The sequence below is a fragment of the Anneissia japonica genome, unplaced genomic scaffold, assembly GCF_011630105.1.
Source record: "Anneissia japonica isolate Jap-2015-1 unplaced genomic scaffold, ASM1163010v1 scaffold288208_len475333_cov186, whole genome shotgun sequence".
Classification (NCBI taxonomy): domain Eukaryota; kingdom Metazoa; phylum Echinodermata; class Crinoidea; order Comatulida; family Comatulidae; genus Anneissia; species Anneissia japonica.
In genome coordinates this window covers 152585-174848 of record NW_022728199.1, presented here as the reverse complement: position 1 = coordinate 174848, position 22264 = coordinate 152585, and the positions used below count along the sequence as shown (strand labels likewise).

Below are 22264 nucleotides of genomic sequence, written 5' to 3'. Positions count from 1 at the left end.
TTAAGCCCTGTCCAGACTATCAAATTTAATTTGAGAAAAACATGTGGCAAGCCTAAAATATGGTCATGATGACATCACATTATGACCATACACCTGTCTCTTATACACATCTAGATGTGTATAAGAGACAGACAATGCACCTAGTCAATATTCACAGATATGATTGAAGATTCCTCAAGCAGGCATACAGGCCCCTGGGAATCCAGGCCCTTCAAACAGGTACAAGAAATCTTTGATGTGGTATTGAATTTAAAGTTCATCCATAGTTCATCATATGAATTTAGTAGTCATATTAAATGGCAGATGGAAGGTAGGGGTTGGATGTGATAGATTAGGGCAGCAGTTGTGATCCAGTATTAAACTATTAAAACCTACATCACAGTTCCTTGGGTAAGCCCACCCCCTACTTTATACCTTAATATTTCATGTACCGGTCTTTCCTCAGAAAAAAGCTGACTTTTACATTCACAGAAAAAAACAAAAAATATTGGCTTTAAATTGGCAATAGTCCCATAAAATTGTTATTTGATAACCAGGGGATTCCCCTGGAATAATCCTAGCCCCCAAAATTGGCCCAATTTTGTGATCAAAGGCAGGCTTATACCAGAGAAACTATGGTAATACCCTACATAAAATGCCCCTGTGTTTGTAAGCATAAAAAATGTTTTCAACTTCCAATAAATGCAGATAATTAGGCTTTTGATCAGTGGCACACCAGTGGGCAGGGGGGCTTAAGCCCCACCGGACAGGTCAAGCCCCTGTTGGACAGAGCTTATCGAGCAGTCAGACCACAAAAGAATAAAAAAAAAGGCCCACACCAAGCAAACACATGTCTGTCACAGTCTGAGAGTGCCATATCCGGCCATCCAGAGGTTCCTATTCTTAAAAAAATTTGGGAGGTGGCATCCCCTTTCAAACCCTTCTCCAAGCTCGGGCCCGAGCTAAGTTACCGTCGGACAGCTTAGCCCCTTTAGAAGATATATCCTAGAGCCGCCACTGCTTTCAATTGACTTACAATTTACAGACTTTTTACTAAAAATCCTTAAATATATTCCCAGCCAATTTAAGGGTCTAGCTTTAAAGTCATATTTAAAAGACATTGATAATACATCAGTCAATTGGACAATATAATGTTTTATTAAAGGAAGTATATTACTCAAAATGACATTCTGGAGGGGGCATGTATTCGAGGAAATGCTTATTAGAAGCCATTTACCTAAAGCGGAGTGTTTGGAATAATGGTAATCTTTGTTAAAATCTGAAAACCCTTCAATTCAAACACAATAAATATATCAAATTGCTACTTCTACATATGTTATCACCCAAGGGTTATTCCGTAGTTGTTGGAGTCTCCCAGAAATCGGGACAGACTTCCACACTCCGCCAAACATGCACAAATCTCCCAGAAAATGAGCAATCTTCCATGAGTTCATAATATTCGCAATGTTTTTACTACTTTATTATCAGTGTTCCAACGGAAGACGATGGGTCACCATGCGCAGAAGAATAAAATTTGATGTTTTAAAAAAGATTGAATCTAACCAGATCCCCGGAAGTGTTCTTCCAACTTGAGACCCCTGTATCAAATCAATGACACTCAGATAAATGCAAATAAATATCTGATGACTTACAGACTTTTTACTACAAATATCTTTAAATTTATTACCTACAAATTTAAATGTTTTAGCATATGCAAAGAATAAAAACAGATTTTATTCATATGTCAGTCAATTGGAGAGTATGATATTTTGTTATCTAAATTAAATTAGGCTATTAATTTAAAGCTAATGGCCTATTCTGACTATCAGATTTTATTTGACAAAAACATGTGACTTGCCAAAATATGGTCATGATGACATCACATCATGACCATATATAGGCACATCATGACCATATATGGGAAGAAAACAGTTTGTCAAAGGAAATTTGATAGTCTGGACAGAATTTAATACTATAGAATTGAAGTAGTCCATAAAAAGAAATTTATTGTTATCAAGTTTATTAAGTTGACATGGGCAGTATACATTTAGTGAACATAAAATCCACATAACATTAAATTACTGGTAAATTTTCAAGAGTATCTAAAAATAACCTGTCCATTTTTATGCCTATCATGATGACATCACATCATGATCATATATAGGCATATCACGACTATATATGGGCATACAAAAGTTATTTGACAAAGAAAATTTGACAAAAACATGTGGCATGTCTAAATATACTCATGATGACATCACACCAGGAGCATTATTATAGGCACATCATGACTACATATGAGCATACAAAAGAACATCATGAGGATTTTTTACTTTGTTGGTCCAGAAGATTTATGATGGTTGAAAAAAGAAAATGAAAGTTTATAGCAATCATCTGTTGAGCATTTTAGATGAGAAAAAAGAAAATAAACAGGGTGATATCCCGGAAACATTAAATTGCAGCCATGGTGATGTAACACCTGTACTACAGGTGGTTTGAATTGAGCTTATATTTATGTGTTGATAAACCAGATTTTTAATTTACAGAGCTGAACCCTTAGCTAATAGCTACCACATGGGATTTGAAGTTGTTATCTTATCTAGTACAACATACTACTAGGCTAGGCTTAGGAGGTTTCAAGAGTAGCTAAGGCCTGGCCTGGCTTCTACTATTAAAATAGTTTATTCTCGCTTGATGTCGTCAAATCTAGCAAAACTGCTATCCTTTTTATTTGCTTTAGGGCCTCAGGCTACAGAATATTAATCACAGCTTATCAACAACACCCGCGAACGAACGAATCTTCGATCGTTAATTGCTAAAACACACACTCATTACTCTTGCAGCAGCAGTGCACTGAATGACGTCACGCATGTATCGGCGTTTCTATTGGCTAATCATGACGTAATATCATTTACCGTACCTTTAGCTATTGGAAGTTCCGATACGGTACCGTATCTCTAGCCACGGCGAAAAAAAAACAATGACAAATTATTTTAAGGCATTTATTTATTCATAAAGAACAACTAGGTCTATTATTATAATCTATTGGTCAACAAAATAGTTCGCTAAACAGATCACAGTGATCAGCTGACGACAAATTGCAATGTTGTCAAGACTAAATTTTTGACAAAAATATGTAACGTGCCTAAATATGGTCATGATAACATCACATTATGACCATATACAGGCACATCATGACCATATATGGGCATACAACAGTCTTATGCTGAAGAAAATTTGATAATCTCGACAGGGCTTTAAAAGTTGACACAATTACAGTTCATTAGCATCATTATGTCAACATTGACAATTTAACATGGACTCAGACACAGGAAGCTAAGGTTTATGGACAGCACAAAGTTCAACACTTCAACAATAATAATATCACTTGTCCAGGGAACAAACACACTCCAGGGCAAAGGTGCAACGTCAAAGGCACTATCAACAAGTGTCATCTGAACCAGTGTTAAAGAATAGGAAATCACAATAAAGCTGTGTTCACACTATGAAATTATATAATAATAATAATAATAATACACATTTTTAAAGCACCTATTAAAGCAAACAAAAACTAGCTTGTTAAGGCTTGCGGTACACCACGTAGGTAGTTCTGAAAAGAACTGTTGTAGTTGAGAAAGTCTCGACATTTCGACTGAGTTGCTTCAATCATCTTCTGGAGAATAATATCTGCAGAAATTCCAAACAGGGAAATACTTATTATGTTTGGGTAGAGATGCTGGATGTTTGGGTAGAGACAAAGTGGCGCTGGAAGATGTTAGAAAAGAAGTTTAACTATTTTAAGAGGAAGGGTTTAAGACTGGATTTGAATAATTCCTGATCAGAGATGATATGTAATTAAGGGGGAAGAAAGTTCCACAGTTTAGGAGCAGAGAAGGAAAAACAACATTCAACGGTACGAATATGCTATATATTATAATACTGTATATAATATATTATATGTCCAATTTCACCAGTATGTCCAATTTCACCTTTAAATATATGTGACATATACTGTGATTTGTCCATTAATCGGTATAAGATATCATCATGCCCCTATCTGGTTGTTCTATGACATAATTGGGGAGTGTATCTCCTTAAAAACCCCACATTGAAAATGTTTGAAGTTTAAAAAATCATTGAGGCCTACATAAAAATCAATTCATGTCACCTTATTTTGCAAGTTAACGCTCCCCTCACTTAATCATCGGACCCATATTTCACCTTTGCACCCCCTCAGTCACCCCCTTCCCCATTCTAAGACTCCTAGTATACTACTGATACTAATAATATTTACAGATACATAACTATTTTCTCATCAAAATTCTCAAAACTTCAGAATCATCATGTGTAACAGTACAGCAAAACCATTTAATTCTGGATTAAGTCCAAATTGCTTCTTAAAACCTATAAAGCCATCAACAAACTCGCACTTCTGTACATCACTATTTTGTCTCACACCAATCATCTTCTCATAAAATATATTCTTCAATAAACACCTTGTTTTTCCTTAATTGAAATTCCACTCTTATGGCCATAATGCTTTCTCTAGTAAGTACCTACTTTTTGGAATCTTCTTCCCGGCTCCGGAGGATAACAATTTTTTGGTATGTTGAACAACTTAATTTTCTAAGACACAAAAAGCATGTTTGATACAAAACTCGGAAGCGGTTAATGTGATACAAATTTTTGAATATTTAAAAACTGGGGGAAAAGGGGCATCCACATTTTTTCGCCAAGTTCTTAAATATTCAAAAATCCGAATCTCATTAAATTTGTCAAATATGGTTTTTATGTCTTTAAAAAATCAGCTGTAGGCCTACAACATAATTTATATCAAAACAAATTTTCCTCCTGAGCCTGGCTTTAGGACATACTACTGTAGTAGTAGTAAGGGGGTATATTCTATATATATGTTGTCAGTGTAGGTATCAAACTTAATTTCATTACAGATAGTAGCACTAAAACCAATGATTTTGGTAGGCCTATATAGGCCTAATGCATAGTTTACAGTCAGATCAAGTTAGGATGAATGAATGAAATATTGAATAAACAGCAAATGAACAATAATGATGAAAGAATTAATGAACAAAAGGAAGAATGAATAGAAGAGCGATCATGATTGAGTAAGCCCAATGATTCCTAAGATGGATGGATGTTTATAAAATTTTAGAAGAATTGAACCTTTGTTCTTTAGTAGGCTCTCTCATGCCATCACGCACCAGCGTGGGACACTCCATCAATTGACTTGTTCAAGGAGGCTTCAGTCGATTCTATAGACATGTCAACAGAATTATTTGTTGAATAAATCCCCATTATTTTCTATCTTTCTTAATCTAAAAATCAAATCAAACAAACCACTTACCATGCTTTGATGCTCCATCATTTTGTTTTCTTCTAAAAGATGATCTTGTAATTGTTTTGTTGACTTATAATCCCTTCAACTCCTCATGGAGATAGGCATTTGGAAACAGCATGACATGACACTCTGTTTTGCGCTATCCTTTCTATCTCGTCCAGAAAATACCCTGCCTCCAGGCCTCGTCTATCACAGTTCTCCTCCAGCTCTTTCTTGGGCGAACTTGTTTTCTTTATCCCTGTGGGTTCATTTCCAGGCTTGTCTGGTGATGTTTCGTTTTGTTGACATCTTTGTAAAATGTTTTTCAAAATATCAACCCGTTTAGAAACACATTTTCATTTTTCCTGGGAAAGAAAAAAAACCAATATTTTAATTGTTTACTCTGTATGTTTGAGTAAGCTTTGGTAAAATTAGGAGAATAAAGTATCCTCAATAATGAATAGACACAGTGCCGCATCTAAGGACTGAAAAGGAGGGGGGGGGGGGGGGGGGCAAATATTGATAGGGTGTTGAGCTGCCAAAATAAGGTGATATGAGATGATTTTTCAATGTGGGATCAATGGGCCACAAGCTTTTTTTTTTAAAGAAGATACGCTCCCCAAGAAATTTCTCCCACTCTGGTAGATAGGCCATTGACACATTCAGAATAGCTCTTTGTAATATTTTTGTATGGACTGTTGACATTGACTGTTGATATGATATATTAATTCATGGGGTTTTGAAGTAAAAGTTCTTTCAAAACATTAAAACTAATATTTATTTATTATTAGAATTGTTAATGGGCCACAAGCTTTTTTTTTTAAAGAAGATACGCTCCCCAAGAAATTTCTCCCACTCTGGTAGATAGGCCATTGACACATTCAGAATAGCTCTTTGTAATATTTTTGTATGGACTGTTGACATTGACTGTTGATATGATATATTAATTCATGGGGTTTTGAAGTAAAAGTTCTTTCAAAACATTAAAACTAATATTTATTTATTATTAGAATTGTTACTTTGTATATCTTTAAAGTTTCAAAAGAAAATATAAAAGAAAACCGATTCTTATCAACAGATGCTTAAATAATACCCTTTTATATACTTTCCTTATACCTTGTTTATACCCACACTTTTCTTCTGAAATGTATATTTTTTCTTAGTAGAACATATGTAAATTATTGAAAACTATGAATGAGGGAGGGCGTAGAAAGGGAGCAGGGAAAATAATCAATATAGGAAAAATAATTTTAAACATAAGTGCATTCAAACTATGCATCCCATGGTAGAAATGACCAAATCATTACACAGGAACCTGAATATCCCATATATAGTCATGATGTACCTATATATGGTTATGATGGGATGTCATCATGGCCATATTTAGGCATGTCATTATGACAGGTTTATTTGATTTGATTGTCTGGACAGGGGCTAAGTTATCCTATTACCTATAGATTACCTATAGCTATAGATTTGCATTCACGGATATTAAGCAATAGATAATTAATATGAACCTGTCAAGTGTCAATAACACAGTTAACAACTTAAGGCCTTTGTACCCAACCTTCAAACTCATCATAGCTTAATTAATAGCTTCCTGCCATAAATGCTTTCGAAATTTAGTTGTTTTATAATCACAGTGGTTTGTGTACCATAGGCCTTATATACATATATAGGGTCTGTAGTAGAGCTAATGATATCATTGGCGAATAGTTGAGGTTCAGGTTGTCAACAGTGTGTCAAAGTGTGAATCTCACAATGTGCATTTTGTATGAGTTCTTATGGCAAACCATTTCATCTTTATTTTCCCCTTTTTTTCCATTATTTGATTTACCATCCCAGGAGTATAACGAGAGTGACCGCTTACCAGTCGGCGGGTTAAACTGTACCTAAATTCAACATTAACGCTTCAGGTATGCACCTTTCAGACGAGGCTTATTTGTTGACACTATGAAAACATGCTTAAATCATGGAGGAAATATCCTCCATGCTACACAGTGCATAGTGGCGCAAGTTATTATTGGGTTTTCGGCAAGGGATCATAATTGCCATTACTTACTATCACTGAACAGAAAAAAGACAAAATAAATAAACAAAATAATAAAATGTCTTAAAATTGAAAAAAAACATAAATACGGTACCAAGACGCGATTCAAACTCACAACCTTCAGTTCCATAGAACACATCGTCAACCGAGAGCGCCATCCATGTGATGTGACGTGCTATTAGTGGTGATGGCAGTAATTTACACTCCTTACTGAAACCACTGTTTTGTTTTGTAGGTGTATGACAATATGGGGCACCCTGGGGTTCAAAAGGGCCTTTTGAATGTTTGTTGGAAAACACCTCCAGTTTATGTGTACAAAATTTCCTGCATGTCGGTTCAAAACTGGCTACGCTGGATGCTTTTGAAGTTCTGGTAACAACAACAGCAGCAGTGAGGTTCTGGGGTCCGCCTTGTGTGGACCTGAAAACGGGCACCTACGATATTGTGGCAATAAATGGTCTGATACTATGCTGTACATCACATAAGAGATTAAGATGGCTTTCAAAGGTATAACCCTAGACCCCCACAGTAGATATGAGTACACCCCAAAAACCATCCTCTCTCAACCACAGGTTTCTCCCCCCTCCTCTCTCCCCCCCCCAACACTTTCCGAACATAAGACCTTGACTGCAACTTTTGCCACTGGGCGAAAAAGTTCTAGACCACCACAGCCGATAGAAAAAAACAATTGAAAATGACTATTTAAGTTTCCCATATATTGTTAAAGTGTTCATATTTATTTCAATTTTCTTTTTTTTTTTTTTTTTTACTATAAAAAATTGATCCATTACATTTACGTTTCTATATTTGGCTTTATCTTTATTTGTAGTTCTGAAAGGATTGTATTACTGAATAGCTGACACCACAATTACAAAATACATTCTATTCTTCCGGTTTCCATATCCTCTCTGATTACTATCAATTAATTAACTTTCTTTTGTTTTCATCATTTTTCAGTCGATATTATTCAGTCAGCGGCAAATCTCCAAAAGCAAGCCTCGTTTTTAGACAAAAGCACCAGGGAACCCTCAGGGTTTGCTAAAACGGAATTTGTATCAAATAACAAACAAAAAACATAAATACACCATTTCTGCTTTAATAAACAAGTTATTCTTTCGACAGGAAGCAACGATATTGATTGAATGGTTCCTAAACAAAACATGCAGCCAGACAGAAGAGGTATTATTGTGAAGCTACAAAGCAGCAGATTTTATTGAAACTGTGTGCAGTGAAGCATGCAGGAAGGTTTACAAAAATGACGGCAAGCAGGTTATTGACTGCAGACCAATGAAACATTAAGAAATATAATAAAAAATGTTTAATACATATATACTATATATAAACACACTGACTTGAGAAAGCGTTATGCCTGAAAGCTTTCATATATTTTTTCTCAATAAATTTTGAGGCAAATCTATTACCACTTGATTTGGAAACAATAACAATTTCAATACTTAATTTACACATAAAAATCAATTATTTACTATTCAATATGTAGGCCACATACAAAATCAATAAGTCAAAAATACAATATCCGAATTTCACAATACATTAAAGAAACAAAAAATAATGACTAAATTACACAACTATTAATAACAATAAAATGTTATATATAGCATAGGTATGATCAATGGTTGTACACTTCTATAGCGGATATTACATTCGTCTCTATGCGCTTTCTGAAAGATCGCAAAAGAAGCAGAAACAACGGAACTAAGGTGAGGTAGTGCGGCTGTGAATAATGAAGCATGTAGTATCGTGTATCTGAGCAATATGACCAGAAATGGTTTGACAGATAAGAAAGTTTATTTTATGTCCATATTTGGATGTAATATGACCTCATCATGCCATGTATGGGAACATCATGTAATTCAAATTTTTCTTTATTCTGGAAATACTCTTTTAATACATAAGTACTGGTCTCCTAAGAGGTCCAGATTCAGCAGCAAAACAATCAAGCAACAAAATAAAGGTTATACAGTATATATAATCAAGAGGCAATTCCGGCTGCGGCTCCCCCTTCCCCACCTTTGGAAAGTTAAAAAAAAAAAGAAAAAGCATGAAAGAAAAATAAATAATTGATCCAAATTGGCCAAAACTGCCTCAGAGGTTATTTTCGGGCATCTAGAAAACAAAAATTTCATGAGGGAATGCCACCCCGGACCCTCCAGATTAGTGTTGTCTTGATCGGCCCCACTTTCGGACGGACATCTCTGAATCCGCCCCTGGTTGGCTACAGCAGAACATATTACATTTGACCTCAAATAGGTCCTACCCATCGACTGGGACATCTTCCAAGTACCTAGCACATTTAAATTGTCTTTTCCCTGAATCAATTATATCTAATTGAAAAACTCAAATTTTTTAAACTCTTGGCAACATCATCCTGTCACAAATGATTTCTTCCAGGTATGTTTTTCCATACAAAGTTGAATGGCCATTAAGTAATTAGTGGCAGATCCAGAAATTTAAAATACAGGGGCCTGGGGAGGGACTTTTACAGATGGGTGTCTAGACCACCTCGGTGTTACCATGTTTAGGGCTGATGTAAGAAAAGTTATGATTATGGCACCTCTAGATGGCCGGAAATGTCTGCCCTCCCCCCCTTGAATCCACCACTGGTAATAGTAGTTGGGTGTCAATGGGAAGGTAGGCTCTATCAAAGAATATAGAATGGAAAGAGGGTCCATATCTCTCAAGATTTTGCATTGTAACAAAAAATTAAGTACTGTGCTATTGTACCTCGAAATATGGGATGCCCCCAAAGTTGAGGTAGGATTTACGTTTCAAAGGAAACCCGAGAGTGAGACTTCTCCCATACTATCGGCCATTCCGTGGCAAAACAACGTAACTTGAAATTTTCACTTTTGGAGAAAAATAGAGTTAAAGTTTGCATGTTTGTAACTTTGCAATAAATTGTCATAGCCTTTTAAAATTTTGCAGGATTGTATATATCTATTGACATTGTGATTATATGTAAAATTTTAATTACAAACATTTGTTTATTGCAAAGTTATTAGCGATAATTACAAATACGTTGTTTTGTCACGCAAACATGTTAGGCTCGGTATTGTTGCATATTTTTGGAATTTATCACAATTATATGCATTACCTAGCCTGTTCATACATCGCTGTTTAAGATTACTGATATAAAAACACCAATAACCATTTGATTTTGCCTTGCCAAACTCCATCGTCTCTGACCATTTTTGAATAGCATTCCATGGCAAAACAACATATCTTCATCGCAGATACGTTGTTTTGCCGCGTAATCTTGTAGTTACGTTGTTTTGCCAAGGAAATCACTGGATTTTAAGTTTTGTGCTTAAAGATAGGTGGTGCATACAGAACAATGCGTAAAAATACAGAACAAAATTACACGCGTTATCTACATGCGCAAATTTTTCAAACAGATGGAAAAGAACGTTCATCATAGAAAAAACAACAGAACCACATACACATACAGCGATGCACTAGACATGATTAGGTTCATACGATCATATTGTACATTTATACGTACTTCCAGGTAAGACATTTGTTTTAGTTTGTTCTCTAAACATTAATTATTTTTTATTTCATATAAAGAGATTTTAGAAATCACTTAAGGTCTGATTCGATTTCAAATTATGAAAAGTGTAGGCTGTGGCACCGAGACCTCTGACGATTAGTGCCAAAAATTGTTTACAAAAACGTAATGCAATAATAGTATTGTATATTTTCAGAAAATATTTCAGCCACTCCAAATTTCTTTCCTATTCTTCCTTTATTCTTTTAACTTTAGGTTTTATTCATATTTTTCATAATGTTATACACTCACATGATATAGTCACTTGCTTAGGCCTAGCCTATTACTATATTATTTAAAATATACAATTTTAATAGATAAGATTAATTTTACATGGACATACATGTAGTACCGGTAATTCATACTTAAACAATACATTAAAGTTAAATGCAAGTATAATAACGTTAACAAATAAATAACAATCATTAAAACGTGTACATAGTATCACTACTACAATAATAAGAAATATTTAATATTTTTCCATCTTATAATCAATATATAGCCGGAGTTAGTTTCGACCTAGGGCAACCTTTGCTAAAAAGCTTCTTCTATGTATGGAATGACCTGTTCAAAGCACGAACTCCTGTAGACCAAACTCAGTACCGTTACGATTTTTATTCATACGGGAGATCCACTCACAACTCATTATTGAGACCTGAAAGTTGAAGGTAATTCAGACGTGTTTAATATACTCCCAAATGATATTATCTCAAAATCGACAAAAATGTCAGCTACGTTGTTTTGCCTTGGGACGGCCACTATACTCTTTAGTTCTATGTTAAACTAGACCTACTGTATACCATAGTTCCTCGGGTATAGTCCCACCTCAGGTATAATCCCACCCCCTGAGTTTACGCCCAACTCCGTGTACAGGCATTTCCCCGGGCGAAGTCCCAGGGTATAATTTAGATGAGTAGGCCTGGTCTAGGTTGGTAAATTTAACAAATGCTCACAAAATTCTGAATTCGGGCACATAAAACTCTTCCAATTGATTAGACCAGACATTCGTCGCCGTAAAGTTGAATTTAAAGCCCATTCTTGTGAATTCTTGTTGTTTATCCGTAGCTAAAATAAACAAGCTCGCTAGCTGCGGCTAAAAATAGGCAACACCGTGGTCCGTCCCTAAAGAGACATGCCCAGTAGGCTGATCAGACCGTTAATTCACAGCATGAAGGCGCACGTGTTAACCAGCTGTGGCTAAAAATAGACAACACCGCAGTTCGTCCCTAAAGAGACCTGCCCAGTGGGCTGATCAGATCGGTATATTCTAATATCATCATGAAATTTGTGGAAAGTAGGTCTCTACTACACGTAGGCCTACTCACTTTGGAAACTCAATTTATACATGGTACAAAGTTAATGTTATCTTTCTATATATTATCCATGGTAGAAATAAGAACATTTTATAGATTTATTTTCATGGTAAACATGCACATAAAAAGTAAAGACTACCAGTATGATGTTTATGAGTAAACATTAATGTCATTTAGCTCTACATAATCCATAACATCAATAGGAGTTTCTAATAAAAAGAACATTTTTTCTAACAAATAATAACATTTTATAGATTTATTTTTATGATAGACATTAAGAAAAATACGGTAGACTTAATGTCATTAACCGCAATATATATCTATGGTAGAAATAAGAACATTTTATAGATATATTTTCATGGTAAACATATACATAAAAATTAAAGACTACCAGTATGATATTTATGAGTAAACATTAATGTCATTTAGCTCTACGTAATCCATAACATCAATAGGAGTTTCTAATAAAAAGAACATATTTTCTAACAAATAATAACATTTTATAGATTTATTTTCATGATAACATTAAAAAAATTAGACTATGATGTTTATAAATAGAACATTAATGTCATTTGGCGCAGCGGGGAAGGTTTGGTTTTCCCAACCTCGAGGTAGGGGTTTCAATCCCTCGCTGTGCGTTTCGCTCGTGCCCTTTAGCAAGACACTTTATCTGCATTGCTTCTCTCCACCCAGGAGTATAAATGGGTACCTGGTGGGGTTGCCTGCTCCAGCGCTGATTAGCAGCAGCAACACTTAGCATGTGGACCCAATGACCAGGGAAAGGAACTGCGCTTTATAACCGCAAGGAAGAGGCACATTATAATGCCCGTACCAGTACCAGTGATTTAATGAGATATAATTCTAAGTTCATTTACTCTTAAAAGCTAAAATTAACATTCATTTACTCTTAAAAGCTAACATATATCTTGTTTAAACAAGAAACATTTTATGTTGCGATCACTTAAGCAGACTGGCCTTAGTGCGGTTGAGCTCATTGCAGTGTACAAACGTTATATCCATCTGTCCCATTCTGGAATATGTGGTGCCTCTTTGGCACCCTGGCCACACAAAGCTCAGTTTTCTAGAATTGAAAAGATCCAGTGTAGAGTCTGTTGCAGTATTCTTGGGAAAACCTGTTTCTAATACACTTGGCTAGTTGGGACTGGAAACCTTATCAAACCGCTGAATTTGCTCAAAACACCCTTAAATCTATCAGATTCAATAAATGGGTTCTTCTATGTCTAAAAGTACTTACTTCAATGTTTCTTTGAAAATCAAATAAATTCTAACCAGGGCTCTCAGAATCGCCTGCCCGACGTCCCAGGGCAACCTAATACCTGCGTCGGGCAACCAAAAATAAATAGGGTGCGTGCTGAAGGGGAACCTCTTTAAAATCTCCGAAAAAATATAGGGGCAAGTAAAAAATTGCGAGGGCAACCAAATCTGAGACCTGGCTTGCCCAAAGGGCAACCAAAAATTTCAAAATTCTGCGAGGCCTGCTAACATTATAATGGTATAATGAAAAGATTCAAGAATAGCCCAATCCCATATTTAACCAAATTACTTCAAAATTCATAATCAGTGTTTGTATTGTAAAAAATTCTAAACTCTCTTCAGCATGTACTTCATCTCCGTGTGCATTCTTTTATCCAACAAGTATTTAGTCGATTCGGCCCAAGTCTTGCCAATTAATTTTAACAATCTGATAATTCAATAAATAAATATAATCTTTTAACAAATATATATACTTTTTTAATAAGTTAATTAATTAATTGAAATAATTATTTTACAGGTGGTAATAAATTAGCGCAATGAGGCAAATTTTTATGAGGGGAGTTGGATATATTTGGGTTGTGCAATTCAGGCGGTTTCTTTCTCTATGTGACTATTTAGATATTTTATGTATACTATTTTTAACTGTAATATTTTTTCTTGTGTAATTTCTTTCATAGTGTGAAATGCAATTTCTTTGGAGTTTCTAATAAAAAGAACATTTCTTTCTAATAACATTTTATAGATACATTTTCATGATAAATACATACATATAATTTAAAGACTACCGGTATGATGTTTATAAATAGAACAATGATGTCATTTATACATTAATGTTCTACTCATAAACATTAATGTCATTTAGGTCTACATAGTGAAAATTTTTAAAGGCATTTCTAATCTAACAAAGAGAATATTTCTTCTAATAACAAAAATATAATTTATAGATATATTTTCATGATAAAAATGTTAACTTTGAATAAGCCTACATATTATCCATGGTAGTGAACAAAAAGAACATTTATTTTTCTTGTAAACAATAATAATAATATTTTAAAGATTTTTTATTACCGGTAGCTTTTGTCATGCTACTCTATTTGCTAAAAATAAGATCTTAATAAGTTTTAATTTGTTGAATTTAATGTGCTTATTTTGTGATGATCTTTTTTTGATTATTTAAAAGTTTTTTTATTAGAATAACAGTCAAATATAGTTTGATAGACTGGACAGGACTTTACTTTTGCACCTACACTTGCACATGCTCTGATAGTTTATGACATTTACTTGCTAAAAAGGGAAATAAGAAAACAACAACAAATGATGTTAGAAAAATAAAAGGCAGTGTTACATAGCCGGTAGTACACCTATTTGTCAAATATCTTTATTAGTACAAGATAGCGCTCTCTGCGATTTCTGCATGCAAATCCTGTAACAACAATGTGTAGGGCGCCCTCTCGCAATTACAATTACTTTTCAACTTTTACATCTATTATAGAGCAAATTTTGTAACAACCATGCAAACCACTAGGATGCCCTCTCTTAAAATTAAACAAGTTTTTTTTTTGTTTTTTTTTTAAAGTTTGCATCATTACGTAGGCCTATAGGAAGGGGAACATATAGTATTGTGTTGTCCTTTTTCACTGTTCATTTTGCATGTTTTTGATCTTATTCTTAACAACTGTCTTTCATATATCAGTACTGTACTTAAATGTTTTAATGTTTTATAATTTTTAATTTTATATATTTTATATGTACCATAACCAAGTGAATTTCCTTTTGGATAATAAAGTATTTTTGAATTTGAATTTGAATTACAGTCACTTCTGTGCGCATCAACGCTTCTATTTTGTTACAAGTAAAGCTGTGGAGAGTGCTATCTTGTTATTGACGATGTTTGCTATTCGTTCATAAATTTTTGTGATGATTAGTAAGGGTGCATTCCAACCGTAACATAGAGGAAAAGACATTTGAGTTTTAGCCGGCGAAATAAACACTTTGTATTTAAAACTCAAAAGGGATTAAATTTAAATTATATACCGCTATCCTAAAATGACTGATTATAAAAATCTACCATTAGGCCTTATTTATTACCATCATTATCATTATTATCATCGATGAAGATCAAACTGTTCAAATATATTATCATTACTATTATCATCATTACAGTTCCACCCAGGGTAAAGATAATTTCATGGCCCTCCACCCACCCTTATTAACCCAATTTTCCATCCTCAAAATCATCCTTATTATATAGAGTTGGCTAACGTTATCCCCAACCCACCCTTAAAAGACCAATCACACAGACTACACTCACTTTTACCAACTGCCCAACCCATAAATACAACCTCATGTCCACACAACAATTCCATCTCACTAAAGTTCGGATAGAACGGTCAAAAAACTTTATTATTAATGCTGGTCTTAGAAAATGGTAGGTTGTCTCTGCATAGTCGGGTGAACTGCTCCAACAATGGTCGAAACGGTTCACTCTTTTTGTAATCTCTTAATTTTCACAATAATATAGTATAATAATAATTATAATAATAACAATAATAATAATAATAATAATCATAATAATAATCATATTATTATTATTATTATTATTATTATTATTACTTTGATAATAATTATAACTTATAATTATGATAATAATCTCTGTTTTACTCTTTTGTGTAATTTTGTTTACCGTCTCCGTTTTGATATTTTTAACTTTTAAGGCAATTTTCAAATTTCTTATGTATGTGCAATTCAACTGTTTTTAGTTGCGAATAAAGTATATTGTATTGTATTGTATGTCTATCACCCACCCTTACTTTTCTACAGCTACAACCCTGTATTATTATAAGAAAAGCTGCAAGTGTTTCATTGGCAGATCTTGGCAGGAAGTCTTTTGTTACTATGCATTTCTGCTGAACTATAAATCAAAGCCATTTTCCTTTACACATAACAACTTGCAATTTCCTGCCACAAAATCCTATAGTTCAATAAAATTTTATTCCATAATCCATTAACATGAATATTGTTTAAACATGTACTGTCTATTTTGAGCAATTAAAATTGACTACGAGTACGAGTATTTTGGTGTAAATCAGAAACAAAGATAAACTACCAAGTCCACTGATTTGTTTCCGGTGGGATCTCTCTCGTGGTGAATTGGTAGTATACCGGGAGACTCATTTGCAAAAAGTGTGCTGCGTTCTTTAACTTAAGAACTGAAATTGGAATTGTACCAAAAGGTAAGGTTCTCCACGGTTCAGCTCATATAAAGTGGCTACCACTAGTTTAGCGGACTAAGCGTAGATGCTCTCATGAAAATATTGGATTGTTGATAACAATAATAATAGCAATTTTTATAGTGCAAACATCTCCAACAAAATAGTTGCTCAAGGCACAGTGTCTAAAAAAGAACAACAGAAGAGAACTAACAAGAATCACAGGAAAAATGTAATACAAGAATCATCATTTTATACCTTAGTATCTTCTCATTTTACCATTAATTAAACCATCCTGTAGTTCGTTGTCTTATCAAATCATTTTTCTTTCCAAATATTTCCTTCTCTTTTCTTTTTCTTTCCTACATTTTTTTCCTTTACTTTCTTGTGTTTAGTCAACTAAAGTCTGTAGTAAATCAGAAAAACAAAAGAATTTTTTTTATTGAAATTTTATAACTAATTTGATCCAAAATGAGTAGTTCAACACTGTAAACTAATTTTTGAAAAAAAAAAAATTAAATTATTTTTAGTTTTCAATTATTAGACACTCAATATATTTAAATACATTTTGACTCGCATTGGAGAAGACCATTATTTTCAAGTAATAACCATTTTATTTACTTTATTTATTTATCTATTTACTTATCTTATTTCATTTCACCCCCAACAGTAAGAATGCCAATAACAGGAAGCTTACAATAAATACAATATATAAAATCACAGGAATAAAATCAATAAAATAAGTAAAATCACATAGAAACATTCACAAATTTTATAAACAGTAAAAAAATATTCAGATTAAATCAATATACAATAGTTACTATTATACAAGGAACATAAGAAAATTCAATAAACTTCAATTCCAAAGCAGGTGAATTTTCAAATGAATAGTTTAACTTGGGCTAAAAATGAATGAAGAGGTTGGTGAAAAACATCAATTGATGGCTCACTGTTTGTAACAGAATTATATAAGGAGAAAAGTCTACTGATAAATCAACTTTTAGCTATGTTAACTCTACATTTGGAAAAAAAAAAAAGATCTTGTCTACGCATATTGTGGCATAGACATATACAGGGAAATTTCAAAGAAAAATATGGGAACATATATAATATATGAGAATGAGGAATTACCACACACATACCTGTAATATGTTGTCCAGATGACCCTTACTAAACACAGTCATCAGAGGACCGAGCGAGGGCAAAGTATGCCGAGAACCATAAAATACACTCAGGTATATGCCATGGACACCGGCACACACATGCTTAACGTTGTATGCATAGAGGGCGCTATTTATTTGAGCGACGCCACTCAAATAAAAGCGCATAACGAGTTGTGACACATTTTCAAACATTCCCGCCAGCTGAGAACCTTTGCAAAAACTCTGGAAACGCGTTGTACACGCAAATCCAGCACAGTGCAGCACTAGTGTTCAAAAGGTCATCGGGTCATAGGTGTGTGGTCAAGTTGAGGTCCTCGGTAAAATAGAAAAACACACGGACAAAAAACAACTTTCAATCTTTTAACACACAGCTAACTTCTAAATATGTTTTTGTTATTCTAATAAAAAAAGAACTTTTAAATAATCAAAAAAAGATCATCACAAAATTAAGCACATTAAATTCAACAAATTAAAACTTATTAAGATCTTATTTTTTAGCAAATAGAGTAGTATGACAAAAGCTACTGGTAATAAAAAATCTTTAAAATATTATTATTATTGTTTACTAGAAAAATAAATGTTCTTTTTGTTCACTACCATGGATAATATGTAGGCTTATTCAAAGTTAACATTTTTATCATGAAAATATATCTGTAAATTATATTTTTGTATTAGAAAAAATATTCTCTTTGTTAGATTAGAAATGCCTTTAAAAATTTTCACTATGTAGACCTAAATGACATTAATGTTTATGAGTAGAACATTAATGTCACTATGTTGCCCTAAATGACATCATTGTTCTATTTATAAACATCATACCGGTAGTCTTTAAATTATATGTATGTATTTATCATGAAAATGTATCTATAAAATGTTATTAGAAAGAAGTGTTCTTTTTCTTAGAAACTCCAAAGAAAAATAAACAGTATCTTTATTTAGAAAAACATCAAACGTATGAAATTGTTGAGTGAAAACCGAACCCTGAAACCACCCCCACATTGTCAGGTTCCAGATGTGGAATCGAATTGGAGGGCAAACTGTAATGGATTTTTAAAATTTAATCTCAACAAATACATTAGTATCTAAAACATTCCAATTCTTTAAAAGGAGTATTTAGATGGAAGTACTGTATATGCCTACGGATTAAAAAATTGATGTATATATCTGATAGGCTAAACTTGAGAGCTTATTGTAGAAAAAAGTTATTCTAGTCATCACGTTCCATATTATCTCTTCATAAATGTCAGGAAAAAGCAAGGACAAGAGGAAAAGAGAGGTGATTTTAATAAAATTTGATGAAAATTGGAGAAGAAAAATGAGTGGGATAATTTAATTACCGGTTAAGTACAGGAAAAAGGTATAATAATAAATACTAAGCTAATAATATATACTAATGGAGCTTGGGACAACTAGAGAGGTTCTATAGAGCGCGCCATTTTTTGGCGATATATTTGCTCCTACCGAGCTAAATTTTTAGCAGAAAGATAATAATTGTATTCATATTTAAGTAATTTACATAATATTTTATTACTATTTAAGTAGTTTAAATTATACTTCATTAATTCAAGTAGTTTAAATAATATTATCCTAATATTTAACTATATTTTTGTTACATTTTTTATAACATACACATTGTGTTGAGACTAGGGAGGCTTTTTAAACTGTTCCATGTTTGCTGTGGTTAAAAATCAAGATAACTCTACTGCCAGCTAGCTCAAACTTTAAATTAATCCTTGACCCCCTGCCCAATCAAACTTTGTCCCCCATCCATATCAGCTCCTGATGTTAATACTATGCCATTGTTTAAAATCCCATACATTTTATTTTTCGACTGAGTTTCGTGGGGACATGTCACATAATGTCCCCTTCAAGATTAACTGAGTTAAAGATTGCCTAATTACCATATGGTTGCTAATTTGATTACTATTATTTGTATATTCTCTGGAATGTGCCCAGAGAGGAAATTAATACTATTCCATACAAGTAACATTCTCTTTAAATATTTTTTAAAATTTGAAAATAAGGTTAATGATAATTACACTGATTTATGGAATTAAAAACCTGTCTAATAGTTTATTGACCTTTATTTATTGGCCTTCATGTCTTCCGGTAGTAATGTCTACATAATCCTACCCTATAGATTATGTATGATAACTGAGGCTGAATCCAAATCTACTTGTTTCTGTGAACCCGTGCATTTGTGAAATTTAATGTATTTCTAAATCTTATGCTGAACTCCTGTCATGTGCCCTGATTAACAATAACAGATTTGTGTAATAAATCAACATTGGTTTTCCTGTGTGAAGACACTTAAATTCAAGCTTGTTGTTTCTAAAAACACTGTACAAGAATAACATTTATGCACTTAAAATTCACTGTGAAAAAATAAATGTAAATGAATAAAAAAGTGTTTCCACCGGGGGGGGCTCACTCTTAAATAGTTCTATACGGGGAGGTGCCGCATTTACGGGATATATTTTCAAGGACTTGGTAGCACAAGTGTGGAAAATATGGGGGAAGTTGCAGCATTTATGGGATATACTTGCGAGGACTTGGTAGCTCAAGCGTGGGAAATGACCGGGGTGCAATTGACAGTTAAATTCCCTAGCCTATCCTGTGTTAAAGTGCCACGATTTTCCACACGATGTTAGCGGGAATTTCAAGCAAGACTGGGTGCTAAGCCTACCTTTGGTAAAGCCACGAGATTGCGACCGGACGGAACACTTTTTGCCATCGGGAACCAATAAATATTGCACCCTCTCTGGCACTATTGAGTGGCGTTTTTCTTGTCGTCTTTTAGAGCACAGTGCATTTTTGGTAAATGGTAGTTCAAGTGGGATCCCCGCGTGGGGGGGGGGGGGGGGTGGCGAATCCCCTGGAAGCTCTGAGGGCCTTATAATGGATTTCTGAAACCTATAATTCGTAATATTCTATATAAATTTTCATTCATTTGGGTATTGTTTAGGGGCATAAAGCAGAAGAAATAGAGGGTGGGGTCCAGGGCCGAAAGGAACTTTCACAGATGGTTGGGGCAGAGGTAAGAAAATATATGATTATATGGCACCTCTAGATGGCCGGAAATGGCACTCTCAAACAAAATTTAATTACGATTTTTCTTTTTTCTCCATTTCTTTTATAATTTTAGAGAGCTCTCCTCCCACAACCCCCTAATCCGCCACTGTTAAGTTGTAACTTTTTATGTCCTTTACATCTGTAGGTCTACAGATGACATGGATCAATCTGCAATCACTGGAGCTGATAATTTCCAACAAATTTCGTAGCACATTATTAAAAACCAACGGTTAGAAGAGCGGGTAAAAAAAATTTAATGCATTCTAGGCCTATAGCATTTCGCGATAATTAGGAAAGATTTTAATGAAATAATAGGTTTTAAAAAGTGGACTTTTTGAAATTTGGTGGTCCAGAGGCAGAGACCTGGAGGGGGTTTTTGAGAAAAGCCCCAGGAGACTCCGACAAAGTAGTATTTTGAGGGTCTTATATAATGGATTTCTCAAACACATAATTCGTGAATATTTTATTTAAATTCTCATTAATTTGGGTTTTTTTTGGGACCTGAAGAAGTAACGTTATTATGTCCTGTACATCTGCAGGCTTACAGATAACATTGTTCATGTTATAGATCAATCTGCAGTCACTGGAGACGATAAATTTCCAACAAATTTCATATCATATTTAAAATCAACAGCTGGATGTGCTGGCAAATATATAATGCAATGCATGCTATAGCATTTTGTGATAATTAGGAACGATTTTGTGAAATAATAGGTTTTAAAAAGTGGACCTTTTGGGGGGTGCACCCTCTGCACCCCCCCCCCCCCTTGCCTACGGGCCTGAATACAATACAAAGTACATCATAATTTAATTCAGTGGCATATCCAGAATTTTAAAAAGGGGGTGCTGAACAGAAATATTACGTCCACTGAACTTTACGCAAGTTGCAAAACTACGGATGGTGCATATCGATGGCTATGACTACACCATAAATTGGTTGTTAACATTTAAAGCAAATTTGTCATTCATTTCCATTAATTTACTGTAATATTTGTTTTCAATGTTAAACAATAAGAGGGGTGCTCAGGCATCATGACAACAACAACTGCCATGGTAACTGAATTATCTTGTGAAATATGCTGAATAGGGTAATTGGGACGACTTGTGGCGAACATTTCGTAACCCAGACATTGTAGTTCTACTGCAGACATTTGCGTAATATCCGTATTGCAATAGTCAAACCACAGTTATGGCCACAAAGATAGTGAAGAATAGTGCTTAACTTTCTATCAGTCATAGCCTGATGAACCTTTTCTAGATGTGTATAAGAGACAGGTAGTACTCTATGCAAGTGAGCTCCCCG

At 34.0% G+C, this 22264-nt stretch overlaps 1 long non-coding RNA gene across 1 annotated transcript in view; it reads right to left on the bottom strand.

Annotated features, from left to right (window-relative positions):
* Positions 1–22264, bottom strand: part of LOC117114029 — a 53713-nt gene that overhangs the window by 30700 nt on the left and 749 nt on the right. The window contains exon 2 of the long non-coding RNA XR_004446286.1: positions 5342–5679. This is a non-coding gene — a long non-coding RNA (uncharacterized LOC117114029). The remainder of the gene's footprint in view (positions 1–5341; positions 5680–22264) is intronic.